This window comes from Acinonyx jubatus, chromosome C1 (assembly GCF_027475565.1).
Source record: "Acinonyx jubatus isolate Ajub_Pintada_27869175 chromosome C1, VMU_Ajub_asm_v1.0, whole genome shotgun sequence".
NCBI lineage: Eukaryota > Metazoa > Chordata > Mammalia > Carnivora > Felidae > Acinonyx > Acinonyx jubatus.
The window spans coordinates 52104029-52129082 of record NC_069381.1 but is presented as its reverse complement, the minus strand read 5'-3'; the positions used below and the strand labels follow the sequence as shown (position 1 = coordinate 52129082).

General features: G+C 41.9%; 1 protein-coding gene across 2 annotated transcripts in view; it reads right to left on the bottom strand.

The window, feature by feature from the left end:
- ROR1 (receptor tyrosine kinase like orphan receptor 1) overlaps window positions 1-25054 on the bottom strand; it is a 466977-nt gene that overhangs the window by 39921 nt on the left and 402002 nt on the right. The window lies entirely within an intron of this gene.

The following is a 25054-nucleotide window of genomic DNA, read 5'->3' as shown; positions in this document are numbered from 1 at the left end:
AGCAGGCTCTGCACCCACCACACAGAGCCCAGTGTGGGGCTCGAACCCACAAACTGTGAGATCATGACCTGAGCCTAAACCAAGAGTTGGCCGCTTACCCGACTGAGCCAACCAGGCCCCAATCTTAAAAAACGTTGTTACCTCAAAATTATAATAATAAAAAGGTAGGGGGAGTAGATTTTATTCTGGAGACAAAGGGTAATGTGGCTAGTGACAGTCCCAGATAATGTGGTTAGTGACAGTGTGGCAAATGTCTTAGAGATCTAAGGCTAGAAAGTAGGACCCACGATGGCAGATTCAGCCTGAAAGGATAGAGGCCATAATATCCTACAAGGGCCTACGATAAACACAAGACAATGGAGTACAGAATAGCCAGCTGCTTCTCATAAGCAGACCACAGCCAAACAAAAGGCCACCTGCTAGGCTTCTGGGCTGACTTCCACCCTGGATGCTCCTCTTGTGTTAACCTGGCTGGAACCACTACGCTGTCTGAATGAAAATATTTTTCCTCTTTGGTTTCTTCTAAGTTAAAGTACTGTAGACCAAAGTCAGGAGAAAGAAATTATCTTCCGGGGCTTAACATTGCATGTCCTTAGAATCTCTCCGAGTCCTCTGAGCTATGGTTTTCTTATCTATAAGAAGATAATAATTGACCTCTCAACCCTAGGAGTGAAAGTCATGAGGATCCTATCAAATGTAAAGGCTTTTAAAAAGTGCTATTCAGAGGTCACACATGCTTATTATTGAAGTATTTATGATTACCAAAGAGGACAGTTATTTAAAGGACAATTATTTACTAAGCTCCTACGTTGTAAAATCTACTGTAGTCAGCCTTGTGGCGCTAGACTTCACTGCTTGGGGGTTCAGTGTGGGAGTCTAGAAAGCCTGCTCTAACAGGAAACCAGGTGAAAAAAAATCTGATAAAGCTGGTCATTAAAAGCCCAGTTTCCAGTGGCTCTCTACTCCTTGTTCACTCTAACAGTCATTTTGAAAGTGGAGATGGAGAAAGTATCTTCATTTTAGTTCCCCAAACAGTTTGTATTGCAAAGCTCTTAAAAACTTAACCTTCAAGTACACATACAAATGGATACATCATATACCTGACTTGAAGACATTGAAATTTTAATGTTGCAAAATCCTGCAAGCACTCCACATGTTTACTTTCATAAATCCTAGAGTAATGTTGAAGGCTTTTTGGCTTAAATTTTACTTGGGTTGTAAAATTAACCCTGCTTTTATTGGGTAACTAATACCATAAACCTATGGGGAGAAAGAAGTTTCTCGATGACCTAGCCTTGGATCTTGGAAACCAAAGTACTGAGACCAGAATGCACTTCTACACCACCCCCTGCTATGATGATGATGCTTTTCTATCCTTAGGCATTAGCAGAGCCCTGGACTTTTAAGGTGTCATTATGAGAACACTTCTTCCTCCCCCATGTTAAACTCTCAAGGCCTCAATTTATATCTCTTGGGAGGACAAAACCCTGGAATTACCCCCAGATATAAATCCCCAACCTACTGGGAGTTCCCATATTTTATGTGTGAGGCTTAGGCTAAACTTCTTACCACCTTTCCAGTTCAAGACTCTAAAAAGACTCTTTGAATACTTTTTTTTTTTTTAAATAATAAAATGGAATGCAATTCCTTGGCTGCATATTTCTTATCAAGGGCTTAGAGCTGCAGGTGTAGTGAATTTTTGACTGCACCCAGAATTCCTGATATTCTGACCGGTCTCTTAGAAACAGATATGAAAAGCAAAGCAAAACAAACAAACAAACAAACAAAAACCCAGTATGTAATGTCATCTGCTAGGGAGTAGTTCTCAGCCCTGGCTGCTGGGAAGAATCTCCTCAGAAAGCTTTCAAAAATACCAACGCCTAAGCCCCACCTCAGACCTATTAAATCATACTCTCTGGGGATGCAGCGTAGTACGCATGCTTTTAAAAAAGCTCTCAGGTGATTTGAATGTGGTTGAGAACCACAGAACTAGAAAAACAAACCTCTATTAAGTGTCTGCCACTCTGTGCTGGGTACTATGCTAAGTGCTTTCTTCCAAGTAGCTCCTTCTGTGGTATCATTATCCTTATCTTACAGAGGGAGAGATTCAAGTTCACAGGAGTCACTGGCTCAAATTCACAAAGCCAGTTATTGGTGATTGGTGCAGAAAGGATTTAAACTTAAAGAGCAAGCTCAAGCCATGACACCATGTTGTTCGATCTATAATGATGTTCTGCTTTTCAATACTACTTTTACTTACATCAGCCTAATTATAAATAAGAGACTTTAAAATGAGCCTTTATTCTGTGCCAGAAACTGTGAAGTTTCACTGGCATATAGAATTGATATTAAGTCACTTAATCCTGACAACGATCTTATAAAAAAGGTGAAGGTGTGATCATTCCCACTTCACAGATGAGAAAACTGAGGGTCAGAAAGAGCGAAGACCTGGTGTAAATTTACACAGCAAGCAGAAGAGCTAGATTTGCCCCAAACTAGTGCTTGCAACCATAGTATACAACTTTTCTCTGAACAGTTTGATTATAAAAGTTTTTGCACTGCTTACAAGGGCTTTCTGCTGTGAAGATGTTTTGGTGTCTGCTTAGGTGGCAAAAAGGCTTTCTTTTAAACATAGAGTCACAGTCACCTTTCCTGCTTTCCAAAGAGGGGAACCAATGCTCCTCCAACATTCATGAAAAGCTCTCTGCTTTTCATCAGCTCTCTGCTTTTCTCCAGCTCACACTTCTTTCATCATTAATGTCCTCCATGCTTAGCAAATTAAAAACACGGAGCACAAGGCAGCAAACGTGCAAGGGCACTTGCAATGAGCGTGCCTGAGACTGCGTTCTTTCTGCACAGAAGAAGAGTGCATTGTGACAGGGAAAATGGAATTTTGCACAAGTGCCACCTACCTCACCATGATGTCAAGATGCAGGGGAGCTTTGTGATGGGGACTCAAGTTTCTCATAAAGGTAATTTAGTTATCACATTGCCAACCCCTGTAGCCTTCTAAGTTCACTGTCATGTGACAGGGAAGAGCAGACCCAGTTTGCCTTCCACCTCCAGGGTCTCCCCAAGGGGCCTATGAGGGATGGTCATATAGGGCTAAAAGTGACCACGACCAACATGGCAGCAGTAGGGGTATCCATCCAGGACCCACTGGAAACCCAGGAAAGGGAAATGCTACCGCTGCAACTGACAACCCAAGGGCGCTTTACAGCTTTAGAAATTCCTGGCCCAATTTCTCAGGTCAGTGACTAAAGCAGAGAACTCTAAAGGTAGAAAAAGCACGTTGTATGATATGGGACATTTGGAGACTATCTGTAGTTTGGGGAGCAGAGAGAAGGAAAGGGGGAGAAAGGATTGGTGGTAGATGGGGTAGGGGGACTGAAAAGATGCAGAATACCCCAAACTGATGCCCAAATGGAGTTGTGCCAATCTTGGACTATGAGAGGCCCATGACTACTCTTCTCAGAGCTTCTAGGGAGGGCAGTGTCCAGGCTCTCAGAAGGCTGCCTCAATTTAAGGGACACAAGAGGACAAACTCAGTGGTTGTCCTACACCTATGATTTAAAAAGAAACCCTGAAATATGACTGCAAAACCTGACAAAATTCAAATGAAGTCTGTAGATTAGTTTGTATCATACCAACAGTAATTTCTTACTTTTGGTGATCGCACTATGTTTATGCAAGACGTCAACATTGGGGGGAATGAGATGAAGGACATATGGAAACTCTCTGTACTATTTTAGCAAATTTTCTTAAATAAAAAATATTCCAAAATAAAAAGTAAAAAAAAAGAAGTCTTACAGGATGGGAGAGGGGTGGGAACCTTACTGTGTGTAGACAGAACTGGAGATGTGGTGGGGTGAGGAGTTTAGGAAGGCCATCAGATGAGCTCATTGAATCTTTTTAAAAAATTTTTTTTAATGTTTATTCATTTTTGAGAGACAGAGACAGAGCACGAGTGGGGGAGGGGCAGAGAGAGAGGGAGACACAAAATCCAAAGCAGGCTCCAGGCTCTGACCTGTCAGCACAGAGCCTGACGTGGGGCTCAGACTCACGACACGAGATCATGACCAGAGCCGAGGTCGGACACCCAACTGACTGAGCCACCCAGGTGCCCCATTGTTTAATCTTTATACTAACCTTATATCACGCCTTCTGGGTCTATCCCTGGGTAGCTGAATTCCCATCACTAAAAATTCACTTACTTGCGTGAGGCTTGGCCTACTTCTAAATTCCAACGCTTCCAGGAGAGATGACCTATTTGGTCAGGAAGCCCTTAGTGTAGACTGATATTTGCTAGCTGTTGTGGGCACTTCCTGCAGCCTAGCAAGGAAGGCTGGGGCAACCGATGAGAGGTCCGTGTGTGGAAGACGAAGGCAATCTTCCCTGACTTTCCACTTAGATCTGGGCCTAGCTTCATGCCAGCATGACGGAGAAGACAGGCTGGGGATGGAGGGTGTGGGACTCATCAATACAGGGCATCTCTGTCCTCTGGTTCATTATTCACTTTGTCACTCAGTGATCTTTTCAAACATAGACCCAATCAGGTCATTTCCTGCCTAAAATTCTAGTTTCCCACTCACTTCAGTTTCCTGACTGCAGCACACAAGGCCCTTCATAATCTAGTTGCTCCCTAGTTTTTCAGTCTCACTCCTGCTAATCAACCTATGAACCTGATGATATTTGTCACATGAATGACTTTGCTAGTCTCAAAACAGGGAAGGCAATTTGCTATTCCTCTGGCTTGGCTTATTTTCTTCCTGAGGCCTGGAATGCCTTCTACCCTCTTTTCATCTTGTGAATGCCTTCTTGTCTTCAAGATCCAGATGCTAAGTACCCCCATGAAAATGAGTCACTGACCATCCCCCCACCTCCCCAGCCAGTGTCTTTATCACACCCCTCCCACACACCTCTGACTCCACATTATGTCTGTCTGTTTAGTGTCCACGACTCTAAGGCAAAGACCATGTCTGATTCAGCTTCCCTCCTCGAGGCCCCTGGCATAGCACACACCTCAGGAAACACTTGCTGAATGAGGCAGAGGCTGCTGCTAAGAACTGTCCTCCTCCAGATCTTCAGAAGTAGAAAAAATGGCCTGTTGCCTGACCATCAACCACTGAAATAGATGTAATAGATGTGGGGCTGTCCCAGGCTGGCCCAGTGACATGCCTGAGGCACCCTCCAAACTGGGAGCCACTTTCTTCTTTATCAGATTTTACACAGCAGCATGGGCAGGCCTAATAGACTTTTTGATGAGTTAGGCCCTAAACAGTTCCCTTTTGGAGTAATAAGACCAGTTAAAATGCATGTCTCTCCTTAGTGGGAAGAGAATGGATGTAAAGGTATCTTGCTAACTATAAAATCTTACTCAGGGTGCCTGGGTGACTCAGTGGGTTAAGCATCCAACTCTTGATTTCGGCTCAGGTCATGATCTCATGGTTCGTGAGTTGGAGCCCTGTATCAGACTCTGCACTGACAGTGCAGAGCCTGCTTGGGATTCTCTGTCTTCTTCTCTCTCTGCCCCTTCCCCACTCTCACTCTCTCTCTCTCAAAATAAACAAATAAACTTAAAAAGGATCTTACTCAAATAAAAAAATAGTAAGCAGGTATTCAAACAAATACCAATATACAAATGTTCACAGCAGCACTATTCATAATAGTCAAAAAGTGGAAACAACTCCAAATGCTCATCCCCAGGTGCAGGGATAGACAAAATGTGAGTAGATACATGCAACAGATTATCATTCAGCTATAAAAAAAGGAATGAAGAACTGAGACATGCTACAACGTGGAAGAATCCTAAAAGCATTACGCTAAGTGAGATAAGCCAGACATGAAAGGCCACATATTTTACGATCCCATTTATATGAAATGTCCAGAATACATAAATTCATAGAGACAGAAAGCAGAATGGTGGTTCCTACGTGGGGAGGGAGCAATAGGGAGTAACTACTTAATAGGTACGGAGTTTTATTTTGCTATGAGGAAAATACATATATTTTTTTAATTTGAGGGGTGGGGGAATGAGTGGGGGAGAGGGACAGAGGGAGAGAGAGAAAATCTCAAGCAGGCTCCACACTCACCTCAGAACCCAATACAGAGTTAAATCCCATGACCCTGAGATCATGACCTGAGCCGAATTCAAGAGTCCGAGGCTCAATTGACTGAGCCACCCAGGCACCCTGATATGATGAAAATATTATGATACTAGATAAGCAGTAGCAGTTACACAACATTGTGAAGGTGCTAATGAAGGTGCCAATGGCTCATTTTAAAATGGTTAATTTTAGGGGGGCCTGGGTGGCTCAGTTGGTTGAGTGTCTGACTTCAGCTCAGGTCATGGTACCGAGGTTCATGGCTTCAAGCCCTGTGTTGGGCTCTGTGCTGACAGCTCAGAGCCTGGAGTCTGCTTCAGATTCTGTGTCTCCCTCTCTCTCTCTCTCTGCCCCTCCCCCACTCGTGCTCTGTCTCTGTCTCTCTCACTCAAAAACAAATGAATAAACATTTAAAAAAAGGTTAATTTTAAGGATATGTGAATTTCACCTCAATTAAAAAAATTGTTTCTATATATCCAAGGGACAAGGTTGAGGCACCTTGGGAGCGGGCCAATGGTTGGAATTTCAAGCTTCAGTTCTGGGGAGAAGTTTTGCAGACCGGCTTTGCCGGTCGCTTCCAAGCAGACTAATCTGCTGTAAGCACTGGCAGTTTACACAGCATCAGCAGGTTTCTTTGTTCTGATTCTCATGGCTCTTCAACCGGAATGCCAAGAGGGTGGCCCACAAGCCCGCAGCCTCATGTATACAGGCTGCAGTGAATGAAATAATCCAACACTTTTGAATATACCCCACTCAGTCCCTCTTAAGAGCTCCATTTTGAGCCATGAAGAAGAAATCACATCAAGTTGCCGGTCCTCAAAGCTCTGAATTTTCGTTTGAAGGAAAGCTATCACACAGCTCCAAGTAGTCCTGGGTGTATTATAGTATCCCCAGGTGTGCTCCAGTGAGCAGTTTAGCAAAGTGTGCGTTATTTTCTCTTGTTTGGGTACTAATTTCTTTTTTTTCCCTCCATCTATCTAGTATCAAAACATTTTCATCATTGCTAAAATAAATCTCCATACTCATTTAGTAGTTAATCCCTATGTCTCCCTCTCCCCAGCTCCTGGTAACCATCAATCTGCTTTCTGTCTCTATGAAATTACCTATTCTGGAGAAGCAAAAATAATTTACCAGTGCCTGCCCCTAAGACCGTCAAGGCCATAGGTAGCTGGAAAGTGTCCCTTATAAAATTTGTAAATCAGGGCACATATTAGCTACTCAGTTAAAGCATAGCCATGGCAGATCCACACATCATGCCCCCCAGGCCCAGCTCTAATAACTGGGTACAAAGCTTCCCATCTCAGAAATAGGGTACTCCCTTGGGGGGTACAGTCACATCTCTTAAAGGTGAAAATCCACTGTCATTTATTTAAAACGGAGAGGAATACATATACAATTAAGAATCCAAGTAAAGAATACAAAATGATTCTAATATGGATAAATGATCAGAGACACGGAAACTTTAAGAATGAATTAGAATCTGATGTGGTCTAAAAGTTATACCTCTTCAAAAATACTTCCTTCTGTTTCCTTAGAAGCCTGGGCCATGAAGCGTCCTTGGTTAACTGCAAACCAGGAGGTAGGAAAATAATTTAATTTTTATTAGTTATATCTACCCATCCTCAGAGGAGGGGCATCAGGACAAACACAGGTAGAGACATGGAACGAGTTGGTGGGAATGAAGGAGAGAAAGTGAGAGTCTTGGAAAGGGAGCTGTCTGGAGAGCCAAGAGTAGACTTTACCTCAGGCTGGCTGTGACTGAGATTACAGGTTAAATATGTGATTCCAAACTTAATTTAGATACTATGTTCTCTAAAGACCAACCTGTAAGTGGTCATCAAAGAGGGTAATGCGTTAACAGAGTTGACCTTTAAGGTCAGCTTTGAAAGTAAACCAGCCAATCCAGACCCATCAACCCAGAGGGGCCACGACTCACAGAGAGGACCTCAATCTAGAAGGCTGAGAACTCACCTAACTCTTAACATCCCTTCTTCTCTCCCTGGAACACCTCTGTGAGCACAAGAATTTCTGTTTCTGTGCTGTTTCCCACACCTGGACACCAACAATTGTTAACACTAATTTCCTCACCAAGCGTCCCTCACTCTTTCTCACACCACTTTTCGGCTTTAAAAAATTAAATTTTAAAAGTTCTTTTTTTCTTGGCCATGAACCATTAAAACAAACAGATGAATAATGTTCTGTCATAGTTTCCAGAGCAGCACATAATAGTTCCTTGTGTCCAACTTAGAAATGGGAAGGTATTGGCTTTGCTTCATAGCGATGTTTGAAAATGCAAGGGCTGCATTTCACTTTGGAAAAGGAGCAGAATTACCCAGGCTTATATCTCACAAATGTAATGTGAGGGAAAATTATGCATGTAATATATTGTATTCCTATTTAGACACACATTTGAAATGATAGGACTGCCCTGTTGCCTATTTGTAAGGATATAAAGATCACTAATAAAAAGAATGAGTGATTTTTGCCTTCTCCTATTTACTGAGGCTTTTGTGGTAGGTTAGACTGGGGTGTTTTTACTTTTCCTCCTGTGAAGGGTCTACTTTGCCCCTAACCTTAGGCTGGAGCTGTGAATGCATCGGTGGGACTTGGAGCCCCCAGTTCAGCCCCCATCCACACCCCCCAAGTTCTCATTAGAAACTCTTTGGATGTTCTTTGGCAGTTCTCCAAATATCAGGCCCTCAAATAACCCCTAAATTTGCCCATTGAGAATAAAAGGAGTTTAGAATAATATGAAATTCACACATACCAATCTGGTCAGATTTTCTACCACAAATGTTATTAAGATTGCTTTGATTTGTTTTTCACTTTCCTTTTATGCCTTTGGCCATGGATTGAAAAAAGAAGAGGTCTGTGGAAAGAGTGGTAAAGGGAATTTAGGGACTGCTTAGAAGGGTTTAATTTCATATTGCTACTCAGAAGTGGGGTGAAACCCAATCCCCAGTTCTTGCTGTTCTGTTTCCGCTCAGCTTTGTTTCCTATCCCTTCTGTGGATGGCAGTTATGGAAGACTACCAGCCTCCATAAAAAGCAATGGTGGGTTTAATGCTGCCCCCAACCCCCAACCCAAAATAAGGCAATCAGAGGTGCCCATGGCAGGTCTAGAATCTTACACATTAAAAATATTGTAGTAGAGGCAGAAATTCATGTTAAAATAAGGATTGATTTGTGATGCACCAAATGGGAATATAGTTATTAGACAAGCGGTATCCATTAGACTATATATAGGTCTCTGGAAAAGAATTGTTAAATCCAATGGGTTATTCAAGGAGGAATGTGGAATAGGGGTGGAATTTGTGGGGGGGGAGGGGCACTCATATTTTTGGCATTCCAGATACAAACAACATAGTCCCTGTTCACTAGGATTCTACAATCTAGTAGAAGAGAAATTTAAGTGTGATAAATACAGTCTCTGTTCCCCTTTCCTTCCTTCCTCCCTCCTGTTCTCTTTCCATTCCTCCTCCTTTTCAACCAACAAGTTTGTTGAAGTGCTGAGTTAAGAACCAAAGAAGGGGCATTCAATTAAGACTCCACCTTCTGGAGGTGATAGCTTAAAAGACGAATAATTCAACAAATCATGGATTAAATACAATTGGCCCTTGAACAACACAGGGGCTGGGGAGTTGAAAATCTGTGTATAACTTTTGATTCCCCCAAAACTTAACTACTAATAGCCTACTGATGACCAGAAACCTCACTGATAACATAAATAGTGAATTAACACATATTTTATATGTTATAGGTGTTATATATTATATTTTTATAATAAAGTAAGCTGGAGAAAACATTATTAAGAAAATCATAATGAAGAGAAAATACATTTATAGTAGTGTGCTATATTTATTGAAAATAACATGCCTAGAAGTGGCCCACAGTACAAACCTGCATTGTTCAAGGGTCAACTGTGGTAGGCTAGCTGAGGTAAGTGTAGTCAGAGGCAGAGTACAGCTAAATGGGAATAATAGGACATGAGAGGCAGGATGAGTCCAAGGGTCAGGTCTTAACCTGTGGAGTCTGGGCAAGTAAAGAGGTTCATCATTCCATTACCTTCTCTGTGCACTCAAATCTTGGATTTTATCTTGAAAACAAAGGGACACAACCAAGTGATGTGATTAGTGACAGTGTGGCAATGAAGGGACTGGAGATCTAAGGTTGCAGATTATTGTCTAAGATTGTAGACTCAGCTTGAAAGGACAGGGGCCGTAACCTCCTACAAGGACCTGCAATAAACCCAAGACACAGAGTACAGAACATCCAGCTGTTTGGATGGAAAGAGCTGAGCCTGCATCAGAGGTGGCAGAAAATGATACAAGACTGCTGGAAGAGTTGGTGTGATAGGAAACTATGAACTCGGGCAGGTGCCATACCCGTAGCTGTCCCCTGGGCTTACCAACTCATAGAATCATTCAGTTGGAATGGGACTTTGTAGGCCTTTGGTCGACCCTTTCTAAAGTTGAAAGAACCAAGAGTAAGTGGCTGTGTGAGTTGACCAAGTTCACCAAGTAGTTAGACAGAGTGCAGTGTAGTAGAAAGGGCAGGGCTTTGGGGACCCACAAAATACTGGGTTCAATCCTAACAGCTTCTTTCTAGCTGTGTGTGGCCTTGGGCTAGGTATGAAATCTCTCTGAGCTTCTGTCTCCATAACTATTAAGCTGACATATTAAATAAGGTAACGTATACAAAGTATCTGCTTATAGATAGTTGCTTATAAAGTATAATAAGGTCCCTTTCTATTTTACTTATTCTAGAAATATGTACTGATTTGCTTACTATATACCAGGCACTGTTCTAAACACTGGAGAGAAGAAAGCAGACAAAACTTCCCACCCATGTCATGCTTACATTGACTTAGATTTCTAGCTGGAAGTTCTTTATCTGATTCCTTTTTAATAATTTGTATCTTTCATTTCCTTCTCATTGTACCAAAGATTAATCATGTGTAAGATTATGCATGTGTCTGAATTCTGTGGACATGTTGGGGGCAGAAGTAAGTATGGCTTATGAAGTCAAAGAGGCCTTAGGGAAGAGAAGTTTGATTAAACTGCCACTCCTGCCTGCACTTCGCCTGACCCCTAAACTGCCTCCCATCCTGTTACGGTGGATGGGCCCTCTGAGCTCCATTCTAAGTCCCAACCATTGGCTTGCATGGGTGGATCTCACCCCTTCTCACCTACTCATGGGCATGGTTCTGGCAATTGTTCCTTTTCTCTGTTTGTCACCATTTCTCCCCATCTCTATTGGACCATTCCCATGAATACACCAATGTGCTATAATATCTCCCATTTTTAAAGCAAATTCTTTTTAGACTGTGTTCTGCTCAGCTGCCTCCACATTTTTCTGCTCTCTTTTATAATAATATTTCTCTCAACGGAGATACCTGCACCTGTTTCCCCCAGTTCTTCCACTTGCTCTTGGATCTACCCTTTGCCTTGCCATTCCACTGAAAGAGGTCTTGTCAAGGTCAACAACCTCCATGTTACTAAAATCCAATAGTAAACTTCCAGTCTTTATTGACCTAGCAGCAGCATTTCACACGGCTCATCACTCCTTGAAACACTTTCCTTCACTTGACTTCCAGGACAAGGTTCTCTCTTGGTTTTCCTCTTCTCTGCCTGTGCCTTCTTAGTCGCCTTCACTAGCTCAAGATTCCATTCAACTGAGAGCCCTAGGCTCAGTTCTCAGACCTCTTCCTTCTACTGTCACTCCCTACCTCATCTTCCCATCTCCTACCTTTAAATGACCATTTCTGTGCTGATGAATACCTAATTCATATCTCTAGCTAAGAATAATCTCTGAACTTCAGCCTCCATATCTCCACTTGGGTATCTAAAAAGGATTCAAACCCTGCATGTCTAAAATTAGACTCTTTATTTTCCTCAAAGACCATTCTTGAGTTCTTTCTACATCCCAGTAAATAATAATTCCTTCTTCCCAACTGGTCACAGCAAAAACTTTTGAGTTCTCCTTGACTCTACACTTTCCTTCATAATCCTTATCCAGACCATCAGCTCATGTTTTCACTTCCTTCAAATTTTATGCCAAACTCATCTTTACTGTTACTCTCTGGTTCAGGCCACCATTACCTCCACATGATCTTTTCTAACAGCATCACAACTAGTCTTTGTATTCATATTCTTGGCCTATTCTCCACATGGCAGGTGGAGGGAATCCTTGTAGGACATAAACCAATTCATTTCCTTCCTCTGCTTAAACTCCTCCAATGGCTTCCCTTCTCATGCTAAGTAAAACTGGAGTCATTACAACATCCCGACATAGTCTTCTGCTACCCCCACCATTTCTCTGACCTCATGCCTATCACATTCCCTCTTGTCCTTACCTAAATGATTATTACCCGTTGCACTTAGTATCATCGGATATATGCTATACTAAACATTTTTGTTTATTGTTTATATACAAACTTTGTGAGGATAGGAACTTTGCTTGGTCACTGCTATGTCCCTATTGTGCCTAGAAAAGTGTCAAGTTGTTGACAAATTTTTTAAAAAAAAATTAATGAGTGAATTAAATCTCCCTCACTTTTAATTTTAACTTCTGGGTGGTGGCTGCAAAGAGGGAACCTGAGTTCATCTAACAACATGAAATTTACAGCCAGTTTTTCTACTTTCCCTGTCAGGCCACTCAGCCTCTCCATGAATTTAGTTCTGCTGAATGGAAGGAACAAAGAAGACAAGAAGATGAAAAGGGGCAGCCTTTAAGAGTAGCAACATTCTAACTTGAAAACTAAATTGGCTTCCAAAGCGCTTCTTGAATTTGAGCCCCCTCCTCCCTCCTGGCTCAGGTGCCCACCACTCCTCAGCTGACTCACCACCACAGTCCCTTGATTGGGATGTCAGCCTCCAGTCTTCTACTCTTCCCATCCACCCTCTATGAGGCTGCCAAAGGGTCATGTAAAATGGAAATCTGTGTCATCTCTGCGGCTGACACTCTCCATAAACCACATTGCCATCCTCAGGTACACAATAGATATTGCTCACTTCAATGAATATAGGATGAGAAGGCCACAAACAAACTTCTTAGCTAGTCCAGTTTTCAAGTAACAATGTTTTTTTCCCCCTTTCTTTATTTCTCCCACCTGCTTTTACAAGTTATTAAGATTCTTCTCTGAGTTCAATGATATTCTCAGCTTTGAGGTAGATTTAAAAAAATAACCTCTTGCCCAAGCCTTAGGAGTCACTCCAAATTTCCTGTTGTTTCCACTATGAGGAATACTATAAAGCTGATAAAAATATATATGGGAATATACACACATACAATTTAGTGGAAAAGACAAAACACATCTGCACAATGCTGCTGTATAAAATGGCTATATGTACAGAGACAAGGAAGGAATTTAGATGGAAATAGATCTTGATTTTATTGGACCACATGTCCTCCAAACTGTCCCAATGCTTAATAACAATACAGTAGTTAGATTGAGTTAGTATTGAGAAAACAAGCTTGAGGAAGGGTGCTCACTTATGTCACGCGCTGCTTAGAGTCAGCAGAAAGGAGAGAATTTTTTAAGCAGTAGTTGGAGAAGGTTTTCTGGAGAAGAAGAGGGTGGAAGAGGTAAGGGAGATATTTAAAGCCAGACAGAAAGGAGATGAACAAAAAAGGTCCATCCTGGCAGTCTGGCTTCATACAAGCCCTCTCTATCCAGCAAGGACTGTTCCCACCTCCTAGATATTGACAGGAAAAATGTGGGCCAAGTAACGTTTCAAGTTTCTCTAGGGCATTACCTAACAGGCAGGATGCTGGGACTGATCTTGGCATTGCTGAGTGGAAAAGTCACTGGGCTGGAAATCAGAAGGCCAGGGTCCTTGGTTCTGATTTGTCTGCCAACAAACTTTATTTCCATATAACCTTGGATAGGTCACTTACCCTCTTTTGTCCTCAGTTACTCCATTTGTGTAATATACAAGTTGAACTATATGATATACTCTTTCCAATTCTAACCTTTTATGGTTACTCTAGTTTAAGCTTTCATAATGTCCCACTAAGATGGTTGAAGTCTCCTATCTAGTGTTGCTACCTCCATTCTTGACCTTGTAGATTGAACTTTCATGCTGTCACAGAATGAGCAACCTAATAGATAGATCAGATCATCTCTTGCTAACAACTGCAGTGACTCTCCACTGCATAAAGTCCACTCACTGGTGGCAGTCCTAGCATGTTAACAGGGATCATGAGGCCCTGACAGGCTGGCCCCATCAGCCTCTTCAGCTCCGTCTCCTGTCACTGCCTTCTTTGGAACTCTAGGCCCAGTGGTAAAGAACAGCTCATAGTTTCTGAATATACTACACAGTTACAGACATTCGTGCCTTGGCTATTTCCTTCCAAGAAACCCATTCTCACCTTTATTCACCTGGCTCATGTTCCAGGTCAGTCTTACCATCTTTAATATTCTTTCCCCAAACCACCCCCCCTCCACTGGTTAGCCCATGAGCAGATATGCTTTCTCTAGCATCCTATACTTACTTTATTCTACTGTTATTAATATTGATATGCTTGTTCCTCTACCAGGCAGAATGTTCCTGAAGCACAGCAGCCATTCCTATTTTTCTTTGTAGTCTCAACACATCCTCAGTCTCACTCCCAGCAGAGCCCAGTACATGCAACACCATTTGTAGAAGGCATCCAGTAAGTGTCTATGAAACTGCACTCTATACTTCTCTGCTATAGCTACATAGACTTCCTCCAGACTCAAACACCATTGGCCTTTGGCAAGCCCATATTTGAATACAATCCCAAAGATGGACCAAGGCAGGTTGCATCCCTATTGCTTTAGAACACTTAGCTAACTCCCCAAGAACTCCACAGCCCCAGATCTGTTAATTTCAGAGTTGGCATGTCAAAGAAAGTCTCACCACCTCCCACCCGCTCCCCCCAGTTCCTCTAACCAGAAACAAAAAGGTCTTGCAGCCCTGGGGTCCAGGTTGCTGTTCCATGGGGCTCGCAGTACAGAATTGTACTGGACTCCACAAGGGTATTATTTTAAGCATTACTAAACACCCCTAACCTATCAACTCCTGGCTTTGTAGTCATTTCCAGTTGGAATGTCTTGAGGCTGAAAAAAGACAGGTTTGTGAAAAGACATAAACATCTTTGGTGAGAGGTGACATATGTTTTCTCCTAGTGAAAGCAAGTCACTTCTGTAGATTCTGCCGTTTTTGGACACTGCATAAAATACATCTCTTAGGCAATTAATCTCCTGGAAGGCTTTGAGTGAAGCAATTACTCCATGTTTTTCTTTGTCATTGTTCAAAAGTTTAGCAGTGCATCTATCTCCTTTATTTGGGTCTGGAAAGCCAAAGACCGCCTCGGAACCTCTGCAGCAAACATATGTAAGAACACTTAGTGTTCACACATTTGATTTAAATATTGACAAATTTTTTCATTAGAACATTAAACCCTTAGCTTTATTCATCTTAAATGCTTTCCAGGAGAGTGACTTCCCCCATTAGAAGGACTCCCAGTAACTCAATACAAACTTTGCAAGCGCAAGAGCCATGGAACCTGGTAGTCTATTGTGCTCACATTCTGTGGTGAGGCAGCTGTAACTGGTTATGAACCAGTGCTGGAAATAGTATTTGGAGCTTTCTTGGCAGATTTCTTACATCGTTATTCAATATAAACTGCAAATCATATGCTCGTAGTTATGAAAATGTCAGGAAACTCCTAGTGTTCATGCTTTGTTTGACAAAGCTATTTTAGAGCAGTGTTGGAAGGCAGAAGCATCCAACATTTGGGATGTTGAAGAAAAGAACATGCTCCCATGCCCAGCAGTTCTTGAGAAGTTGATAATTCAGTCCTGTATGACAAGAGCTCAGCTCTGAACTGATGGACGTGCATTTCACACAGTCCTGATTAGTCCAGGATGTGTGTCAGGGCTACGAGAGGTCTGGAAGGAAATGCAAGAAACTTGTTCACTTCTTGCTCAGTTTGGATCAACCAAGCTTCAAATCAGGGTCAACAAACTGACTCTTCTTACTCCTAGTGGCTGAGCAATGCCCCCAGGGACAGGAGCAGGACTAAGGCAGAGCCTAGAGAGAAGGGTGAGAGTGGAAAGTGAGGAAAAGTAAAGGGCTTGGTGGAGAGTGGGAAGGGTGGGGAAAGGGAAGGAGAGGGAGCAAGAAGGAAGTATTAAAGAAAAGCAAAATATGAGATTACTATCACATCTAACAATAATGAAGTAGATTTGTATGTTTCCACATAGTTATTACAATTTAAATTTAGATACTTATCATACTCTTGTAAGATATGTAAGGGTATTCTTGATCTATCCTTTAAAAACAATGATTATTGTAGAAAAACAGAAGTGCAAAGAAGACAATTAAAATCATCTTATATCAGGAACCCCCACATAATTGCTGTTAACCTATAGCACATATTTTTATGCATATATATAAACATACAAATATATACATATATTTACAAATTAGTATTATACTAGACATAATTTCTTCTTTTTGATGTCATATATACGTTCTCCATTGTTCAATATTCTCCTAAGAAATCCTAAATGATTTTTAATGGCTGCAATTAAACATTTAGGTTGTGTCCAACTTTTCACTATTTATAAAAATGTTGAGATGAATATCCCTGTGTATGAATCTTTATATACATCCATTATTATTTCCCTAGGTTAGAAGCAATGAGTGGAATTATTTTCTAGGCCAAAAGTATGCACATCTCCAAGGCATTTTACATATATTTTTAAGTAGTCTTCTAAGAAAATTGTTATAATTTATATTTCTACCATCAGTATAGGACAGTGTCTATTTTCCTGCATTCCCTGCTAACAAGTACCTGCTAACTACTAGGTATTATCATGTTTTAAGACAATATCTCATTTTTTAAATGTTTGTTTTTATTTTTGAGAGAGACAGAGAGCGTGAGCAGGGAAGGGGAAGGGGCAAGGGGACAGAGGATCTGGAGTGGGCTCACTAACAATAGAGAGCCCAATGGAGGGCTTGAACTCATGAACTGTGAGATCATGATCTGAGCAGAAGTTGGACACTCAACTGACTGAGCCACCTAGGTGCCCCACCATGTCTCATTTTTATATTTAGTGAAGTTAAACATCGTTTTCATATGTTTGCATGTTTGTAAAACATTTGTATTAGTTATCATGTAAACCCCTTGCACATTTTGTGTATACTTTCTGTTCATTCTACTGTTGGTATTATTATTCATACTAGATGAAAAAACAGATTTTCAGAGATTGGCCAATTTGTCCAAAATCACATAGTTGTGACAAATTTGGGTTTTCTAAGTTGGCTACACGTCATGCCAAGCACAGTGTTGTTTTATAAATGACAAGGATAATTATAATCTCCTAAGTCTAACATGGCAAAACAAAATCCACTGAATACCAAAATAAATAAAATCAAGAAAATTCACAATAGTACAACAAGGTGAAATGCCCTGTAATGAGGAATATCAGATAACTTGTTGGTCCTTGATTACAGTCAACAAGCTCTGGGCTTAGAATATTTGCAAAGAATAGCAGGAGCCTAATAAGCACGTTATAATGTGTTTTATTTGAATGTTTCCTTTCCAAATTGGCAGACTTAAAGTAAATCTGCAGAGGGATAATGGGAGGAGAGATGTTGAGGAAGGTAAAGCTTTGTATGGTATCTGGGGGATGGCATATTTGTTGATGGTATATTCTACCGGTCAGAGAGGGTAGGTAGCTTCCAAAAAGGTTGATTGAGGCTAAGGGCATTCACAAGTAGGAATGCACTCTGAAATGAGGGAGAAGCCATCCTGTCCTTCTCTATACTGGTCAAACTTCAGCTGGAGCATTGGGTTCCACTCTAGGCAGCACAGCTATACATACACCATCATTCATGGAGAGCAAAGAGACTAGGTTGATGAAAAGAACTAAAATCATGTCACAAGAGGAATGGTTGAAGGAGCTAGAGAGGTGACTATGGCGAAGACTTGAGGGAAGAGGAGAACATTCTTCAAATTCTTGAAGGACAATCTGTGTCCTTTACTAGACATGTGTGCTCTTCAAGTTCCCTCTTCATCTCCTATCTCCAGTTTCCTGGCATATGGCGGTCAGTCAGAAAACATATTTACTGATAGTCTACTAGTGCCAGGCACTATTCCCACCCTTGGGGATAAAGCAGAGCCCCTGTCTTAAGGAGTGCACATTCTCAAGGTATCTAATACTTGACCATTAAAAATGGCTAGATACCTAAGTGACTGAGTGAAAGATAATACTTATCAAAATGGCAAACAGTGGGGGAACACTTGGATTCAGACGACAAATGGATAGTGTCCTCAGAAATGGCTGAAGAAAACTAGGAAATGTCAGTGCATAGAAGAGCTTAAGTCAGGTCTGAGGAGAAAATGCCCATAAGTTCCTTCTCCTCCATTCTCACATCACTAAATCACACCTCCAACTACAGCTCCACCTGGTTAAACTGCATTGACTGTCCCCTATTGCTGTTGTGACACAGTGCAAGTTCCTTAACTTGCTGTATAAGGCAGCTTACAGATTGGAGGCTATCTTTCCAGCCTTAGCCTCTGCTATTCGGACAAAAAGAAGAGAATCAAATAGGAAAAGCCCTGTCTGGAGTCCAAATGCAGGTGGTGGGGGGCAAGGGAGGTACCTTCCATGAAGTTTATTGGTTTCTTGATTCAACTGGTATCAATTGAGTGTCTGATATATACCAGTTGTAACAGCTGGTACAGGTGTTGGTGACCAAGGAGCTCACAGTTTAAAGAGCAAGTATGGACTAATCACGGAGAAATGTTCTAAGGGCTACTAATTGGAGAGAAGAAAACGGCAGGAAGGGATACAGTGATAGTTCTATCCATTTACTCTGTAGTATTAAGTGTTTATTATGTGACAGTCACTATTCTAAGTATTGGGGCTCAATGATATACCTAGGGTTGGGCAGGGGAGCAGTCTGCTCCAATGTAGCCAACACGGGGTACAAGATCTATGGAGAATTTCAAAATAATAATAAAAACAACTATTAGGTTAGTCTGTTTTTATTACCATTATGTGCTTGCAATTCAAACAATGTCATTTGAGATATTCCTTCTTACCAGGGGGAATGATCCCACTGCCCTGCCCTTGGTATGCCACTGTGGGTACTCATCCCCAAACCCCTGCCTCCATGGAGCTTACATTTTGGGGAGGTGTGGCGGTGGCTCTATTCTTCCAACTTTAATAGCAGAACTGCCCATATTGACTGGCCAGAGACCACAGCTACATGTGGCCATGTGGCTACGTCCTGGCCAAAGAGATGTGAGCATAAGTGAAGTGTACCACCTCTGAGTTCCTTGCAGAAAGAAAGTGAGAGATGAAGGAAAAAAGGAAGAAAGAAAGGGCAGGGTGGGAAGGAAAAAGAGAGAGGAGAGATGTGGATGGGGGAGAGAGAGGAAGAGAGGGGAGGAAGGGAGGAAGGGAGGAAGGGAGGAAGGAAGGAAGGAAGGAAGGAAGGAAGGAAGGAAGGAAGGAAGGAAGGAAGGAAGGAAGGAAGGAAGGGGCTATAATGTTACTGTTGCTGTTAGACCTGCATGGCCCAATGCAGTAGTTGCTAGCCACATGTGCCTGTTTTTGAGCACCTGAATGTGGCTAGCCCAAACTGAGAAGCGTGGTAAGTGTAAAACAGACTTTGGATTTCAAAGCTTTAGTACCCAAAGCATGCATGTATAATATCTTAATATTTTTATATTGATTACATGTTAAAATGCTAATGTTTTGGATCTATTGGGTTAAATAAAATATATGGTTAAGATTAGTTTCACCTGTTTTTACTTTTTTTAAATGAGCCTCAGAAATTTTAAAATGACATATGTTTGCATTGTGGCTCACATCATGTTTCTACTGGATGGTGCTGCTTTAACCTCTCTTTAGCAATTCCATGTTCTTCCGAAGCTGCTGCTTGCATTGGTGTTAGCGACTCCCTAGACCCCCTTCCCCCCAGTTCTAGTCTTTCCACAGTCCTTTCCATGAATGGGGGAGTCCTATTCTCTGGGTATTAGGGTTCATCAAGAATAATCATGATCATCCATTAGACTCCTTCAAAGACCCAGGAGAGGGAGGCCCCTACTCGTGGCCAGAGCGCACAGGGACTCTGTGGAGAGCAGAGCACCTCTTTGGAGAGCAGCTGAGAATCACCAAAAGGCTTTGCCTCTCAAAAGAATACAACACCCTTCCCCAACTGGGCCACCACAATATGTGAACTTACCCCCATGAAGGGTTTGCCTTTAAATTTAATGTTTTTGTTTCTAGAAGGCCCTTGTTAAAGAAAGTGGCATTGCCATAGTGTGCAAGAGCAAGGGCTTCAGAGTCATGTGAAGCGGGGTTCACGTTCTAGCCCTGCCCCTCCCTACCTGTATGGCCTTGAGTAATTACTTAGCCATTTTAGGCATCCGTTTCTCCAAAGCCAGGAAACTATGACCCACACCTCACACCATGGTTCCACCTTTAACACACGTGCCATGGATACAGTCCAACTTTCAGACTAGAGACCCCACAGGCCCCCAGCCATCCCTCTTAAGAAGCTATTCAGGATCAGGAGTAAGGATAAAAAAAAATTTGACTACAGGGGTATGAATCACCTTTGCTTCCACTGCCTCACGGAAAAATTCTGCCAATGGGGACTGGGGTGGGAAAGGCAGTAAAAGGGGAACCACATTCCCATCAAGTACACACAATAAATGTCAAAATTCCTGTCATGCACGTATAGCATTCTACCTGGAGGCTAAGGGGTCAGGACTATGAATGAAAAAAATTAATTGAAATGGTTCCTTAAGAAGAAGGGAAAACAGGCCAACATAGTAGATCCTCAGTGAAACGTCCTTTTCACAATGGCCCTCGGGTTACACCAGCCAAAGAAGGCCTGTCAAGGTGATGCTGGCTGATGCAGGATGAAGTGTTTCATTAACACTGTCAAATCATGACAACATTTACAGGTCCAAATGCTGCACCTTCATGTGTTACTCAGACATAAATCTTACCTTACTTCACGTAGCTGGGAACAGTTGACATACCAACAGCTTTCATCTATGAATCACATAGGGGAGTAAGGGCTTTATATGCATTATTCCACTTCACTCTTACTGCAACGCTGGCAGCTTGCTATAGTTAACCCTAATTCACCAAGCCTCAAAGAGGCTTCTCAATTTTCCCCTGATCTGGAGAGTACCAGAGTGAGGGTTAAAATCGGCTCCCTCTAACAGTTTGCTATGCTGCTAAAAATCTAGAAAAGTCAGGTACACCATGTTTACATTTATTATGAAATACTAAAATTCTAAGGATGAACTTTTTTGCCTTGAATATTTTCATGATTTTTATGGAGACAAAATGCTAGGGAACTGATCTCCCTCACAAGGAAGCAGACTGTGTACAGTGTTTGGGATTGAGAATGCCTTTGGTAAGGGCCTGTGTACTGCAGGGCCAACGTGGTGTTGTGGACACCTGCCAGAGTGATGATGGGACACATTTAAGCCTCTGGATCTCTTTGCTTATCAATGAGAGACTTGCCTCTGCACTGCCTGTATCACTGGATTTTTGTATGGCTGTGCACGTGAAGATGCTTTAGTTAGCTATAAAACCCTACCTGAAGCATATACCACACTAATCAGTGGCTGCAATGGGTGGCTTGGTGTGAGAGAAGGGCAAACATGCGGGGGGAGCTCTGACTTCGTCTACAAGCCTAAGTGATTTTGGAAAATGTGATTTTTTTATAACTTCTTCCCTCTCTCATTGGTTTGAGGAAAGAAAATTACCCTTGTTTTAAAAACCCAAACCAAATTGGAGTTGAATTAGAAAAATAGCGTTGTACAGTGGGTTCCCGCTTACAAAGCATTTTCCATACATTATCTCATTTGATCCCCGAAACCACCCTAAGAGGCAGATATTTTAAAGATGAGGAAAAGGAAGTTGAAGAGACTGAGTAGTTTCCATTTGATTGTTGGCTATCAATTGGCAAGATGGGGGACTCAATACCAGGTCTGTTGATGTCAAGTCTAATGTCCTTCTTCTTTTAAATGTTTATTTATTTATTTTGAGAGAGAGAGAGAGGCAGAAAGAGAGAGGGAGAGAAGGGATCTCAAGATGTGGCACTTGATCTTATGATCACAAGATCATGACCTGAGCTGAAATCAAGAGTCGGACTCTTTACTGACTGAGCCACCCAGGCACCCCTCTTCTTCTTTTAGTTTCCTCTGAACTGGGCCTCCATTCTCCCATTTCCCCATGTATTCCCTGACCAAAAAAAACAAAACAAAACAAAAAACAAAACAAAAAACTTAGCAGTGTAAAATTTAACATCATTGGTCATCAACTGGTCTTTTTAGTTAATCAAGTGTTGGTTGAGGAGCATATTTGTTTTCCAGCATTCTCCTTTATCTCAGAGGGTTTAAAAGATAGATTAGACTTGTCCTCTACCCTCAGGGAGCATGTAGTCTTTCTAGACAGGGAAGATAGAAAATGTCAAAACAGCTAGAGAGGCAGTGTGTTAAATCATATTGCATGGAATCTAAGTGCAATAGATTCAGTACAGGAAAACAGAGGAGGCTGGGTGGTCAGGGAAAACTTCCTGGAGGAAGCAGAACTTAAGCTTTGTCTCAAAGTCATGGCAAAATAGAGACCAGAGGCCAGTTTCTGGGTCCCAGCCAAGTATTCAGATTGGTGCCCAGGGGAAGAGTAGACTATACATTTAAAATGGCACACACACACACACACACACACACACCCCACTCATGTGTTACTTGGTTGCTCAACATAAGCCCTGCCAAGCATGTAGTTATCTGTGAATGTTATCTAAGAGTCACATGTTAGTCAAAATCACCATTGCAGCATCAGTAAAATTGTGGACGGTGCTCGGGATGACAATACTGCTTTTGTAAAAGAGCTATACTTTCCAAGGTAATGCTCATTAAAAAAGAGAAGGCATTCTTTTATGTGGCTTTCCCAAAAATGCAGCCTGGAAATCTAAAAGCCCAAGTAGTAAAGTCACCCCTTTTGAAACCTCCTTTATATCTACCATGTGCAGATTCACCAGGCATAACATTGAAAACAACTGTGACACAAAATCACTACACCGTCTTTTCAAGTCTGATACAGCCAGTTTAATGTTCTACATCACTGTTCATAGAAGTACTTTTTGATCTGAGGAGATAGGAAACACAGCCATTCCCTGGCTGGAACATTGTGGATTAACTTGAAAGTGCAGGAGAAGGGGATGGCCCTGTTTCCTTAGTGACTGAGAGTTCACAAGAAATTCCCTATTTGTTTCTGCACATTGCAAATCTGTGTCCCCAATGCCAAACTCTGTTGTCTGGCATAGAGTAAGCACGCAAGAAATAAATCTGAATAAATGAAGAGCTGCTTTCTTTGATGATTTTGTACTTTCTAGTGTTTGAGAGTCCTTATTATAAACACAGTAACATTGACCATTTATTGGCATGTGTATGCTGAGTACTTTAGAAATATGATCTTATTTGCATCATGCAACCATCACAAATGGCAGATATTACCACTCCCATTTATTGGCAGGAAACTGAGGCTTAGAGAAATGATTTGCCCAAGTTCACTCTCAGGTCCGCATGATGCCTAAACCCATGATTCCAACCTCTGTTTACAAAGATGCTCAATTAAAAAAATTTTTTTAATGTTTGTTTATTTTTGAGAGGGGGGGAGGCGGAGGAAGAGGGGCAGGGAGAGAAGGAGACAAAGAATCTGAAGTAGGCTCCGAACTGTCAGCACAGAGCCCAACATGGGGCTTGAACCCATAAATCGTGAGATCATGACCTGAGCTGAAGTCAAACACTTCACCAACTGAGTCACCCAGGTGCCCCAAAGCTGCTCAATCTTGGTGTGTATCAGGCAGAAACAGAGAGAGTGAGAGCACAAAGGCAGATAATAAAAGCAATATTAATAAAAATAGCTAATATTTATCAAGTATATATACTTTTTAAGTGATAAACATACTCTATCACATTTAGCTACCATTACACCCCTAAGAGGTAAGTTCTAATCATCCCTTTATACAGATGAGTAACATGAAACATATATACAAGAATTTAAGAAACTTGTCTCAGGTCATCTAGTTAGCAAGTAGTGGAATAAGATACCGGATATGAAACTGTACATATTAAAGTTCCTTTTCTTAAAAAAAATCCCAACCATCTTATTTTTGTCTCATTTACCCCTACTTCTATGCAAATTGCACTATAACAATATAATAGTCAAAGGATTCTGGTTAATTGAATATTCCAGTTAATGGGAAATTTATCGCCCATCTGGTGATGTCCTGAGCCCTGGCTTTCTCACCTGTGAAAAGAGGAGGTGGGGTGGGATGGCTCATGGCCCCTGCCAGGAACTGACTCAGTCGGCTCTATGAGCCCCTCATCACTCACCGCTTCTCATTGGTGCTGACAGGCAGGTGACGCCTGTTTGAATTGTGTCAATCAGAAAAGGCCATGTGCCAGTTTTGTTAATGCCGTCTTAAACCACTTCTCAGTGGATCTGTCATCACTTCCAATACCTGGGCCCCGGCTGTATAGCAGAAAAGATTAAGCATCTCTCTTTCTTTAAAGGTGCGGCAGGGCTGTGGACCGGGGGCTCTTTCAGTAGTAGCCTTCTGAGGAAGCCAGCTTTGTCATTCACACTTGCCATGATCCCTCTGGACTCTCAACCATGGAACCCCTCCCCAGCAGTCACTCCTCCAGAAACTACTTCTCTTTCCCTTCTCAACATTTCATATGATGCTATCAAATGGGTGCACTGTCTGGCAAGCGGCAAATTCGGCTGAGGAATTCTGCAGGTCAGGCTTGAATGACCCAGCCATAGGTCAGTCATGTTGCAAGCTGCAGATGGCTTCAAGTTGCTAAGATGGGTGCAAATGTGCAAGAAGAAGCTGATGTCTGCCAGCACCATCTCATGATTGAGTCATTAGCTGG